The following is a 3,074-nucleotide window of genomic DNA, read 5'->3' on the forward strand; positions in this document are numbered from 1 at the left end:
TATATTCTAAGTTTTTTAGTGCAACTCACTCATATACTATGAACTACACTGTGCTTTTCTTATATTCTAAGTTTTTCAGTGCAACTCACTCATATACTATGTACTACACTGTGCGTTTCTTAAATTCTAAGTTTTTCAGTGCAACTCACTCATATACTATGTACTACACTGTGCGTTTCTTAAATTCTAAGTTTTTCAGTGCAACTCACTCATACACTATGTACTACAATGTGCGTTTCTTATATTCTAAGTTTTTCAGTGCAACTCAGTCAAATACTATGTACTACACTGTGCATTTCGTGTAATGCGGGTTTTTTAGTAAATTCTAAGTTTTTCAGTGCAACTCAATCTTATACTATGTACTACACTGTGCGTTTCTTATATTCTAAGTTTTTCAGTGCAACTCACTCATATACTATATACTACACTGTGCATTTCGTGTAATGCGGGTTTTTCAGTAAATTCTAAGTTTTTCAGTGCAACTCAATCTTATACTATGTACTACACTGTGCGTTTCTTATATTCTAAGTTTTTCAGTGCAACTCACTCATATACTATGTACTACACTGTGCATTTCGTGTAATGCGGGTTTTTCAGTACATTCTAAGTTTTTCAGTGCAACTCACTCATATACTATGTACTACACTGTGCGTTTCTTATATTCTAAGTTTTTCAGTGCAACTCACTCATATACTATGTACTACACTGTGCGTTTCTTATATTCTAAGTTTTTCAGTGCAACTCACTCATATACTATGTACTACACTGTGCGTTTCTTATATTCTAAGTTTTTCAGTGCAACTCACTCATATACTATGTACTACACTGTGCATTTCGTGTAATGCGGGTTTTTCAGTAAATTCTAAGTTTTTCAGTGCAACTCACTCATATACTATGCACTACACTGTGCGTTTCTTATATTCTAAGTTTTTCAGTGCAACTCACTCATATACTATGTACTACACTGTGCGTTTCTTAAATTCTAAGTTTTTCAGTGCAACTCACTCATACACTATGTACTACAATGTGCGTTTCTTATATTCTAAGTTTTTCAGTGCAACTCAGTCATATACTATGTACTACACTGTGCATTTCGTGTAATGCGGGTTTTTCAGTAAATTCTAAGTTTTTCAGTGCAACTCAATCTTATACTATGTACTACACTGTGCGTTTCTTATATTCTAAGTTTTTCAGTGCAACTCACTCATATACTATATACTACACTGTGCATTTCGTGTAATGCGGGTTTTTCAGTAAATTCTAAGTTTTTCAGTGCAACTCACTCATATACTATGTACTACACTGTGCGTTTCTTATATTCTAAGTTTTTCAGTGCAACTCACTCATATACTATGTACTACACTGTGCGTTTCTTATATTCTAAGTTTTTCAGTGCAACTCACTCATATGCTATGTACTACACTGTGCGTTTCTTATATTCTAAGTTTTTCAGTGCAACTCACTCATATACTATGAACTACACTGTGCTTTTCTTATATTCTAAGTTTTTCAGTGCAACTCACTCATATACTATGTACTACACTGTGCGTTTCTTAAATTCTAAGTTTTTCAGTGCAACTCACTCATATACTATGTACTACACTGTGTGTTTCTTAAATTCTAAGTTTTTCAGTGCAACTCACTCATATACTATGTACTACACTGTGCGTTTCTTATATTCTAAGTTTTTCAGTGCAACTCACTCATATACTATGTACTACACTGTGCATTTCTTATATTCTAAGTTTTTCTGTGCAACTCACTCATATACTATGTACTACACTGTGCATTTCGTGTAATGCGGGTTTTTCAGTAAATTCTAAGTTTTTCAGTGCAACTCACTCATATACTATGTACTACACAGTGCGTTTCTTATATTCTAAGTTTTTCAGTGCAACTCACTCATATACTATGTACTACACTGTGCGTTTCTTATATTCTAAGTTTTTCAGTGCAACTCACTCATATACTATGTACTACACTGTGCTTTTCTTATATTCTAAGTTTTTCAGTGCAAATCACTCATATACTATGTACTACACTGTGCGTTTCTTAAATTCTAAGTTTTTCAGTGCAACTCACTAATTCACTATGTACTACAATGTGCGTTTCTTATATTCTAAGTTTTTCAGTGCAACTCACTCATACACTATGTACTACACTGTGCGATTCTTATATTCTAAGTTTTTCAGTGCAACTCACTCATACACTATGTACTACAATGTGCGTTTCTTATATTCTAAGTTTTTCAGTGCAACTCACTCATACACTATGTACTACACTGTGCGTTTCTTATGTTCTAAGTTTTTCAGTGCAACTCACTCATATACTATGTACTACACTGTGCGTTTCTTATATTCTAAGTTTTTCAGTGCAACTCACTCATATACTATGTACTACACTGTGCGTTTCTTATATTCTAAGTTTTTCAGTGCAACTCACTCATATACTATGTACTACACTGTGCGTTTCTTATATTCTAAGTTTTTCAGTGCAACTCACTCATATACTATGTACTACACTGTGCGTTTCTTATATTCTAAGTTTTTCAGTGCAACTCACTCATATACTATGTACTACACTGTGCGTTTCTTATATTCTAAGTTTTTCAGTGCAACTCACTCATATACTATGTACTACACTGTGCTTTTCTTATATTCTAAGTTTTTCAGTGCAACTCACTCATATACTATGTACTACACTGTGCGTTTCTTAAATTCTAAGTTTTTCAGTGCAACTCACTAATTCACTATGTACTACAATGTGCGTTTCTTATATTCTAAGTTTTTCAGTGCAACTCACTCATACACTATGTACTACACTGTGCGATTCTTATATTCTAAGTTTTTCAGTGCAACTCACTCATACACTATGTACTACAATGTGCGTTTCTTATATTCTAAGTTTTTCAGTGCAACTCACTCATACACTATGTACTACACTGTGCGTTTCTTATATTCTAAGTTTTTCAGTGCAACTCACTCATATACTATGTACTACACTGTGCGTTTCTTATATTCTAAGTTTTTCAGTGCAACTCACTCATATACTATGTACTACACTGTGCGTTTCTT

The sequence above is a fragment of the Mus caroli genome, unplaced genomic scaffold (assembly GCF_978045245.1).
Source record: "Mus caroli unplaced genomic scaffold, Mus_caroli_1 scaffold_25, whole genome shotgun sequence".
Taxonomy (NCBI): domain Eukaryota; kingdom Metazoa; phylum Chordata; class Mammalia; order Rodentia; family Muridae; genus Mus; species Mus caroli.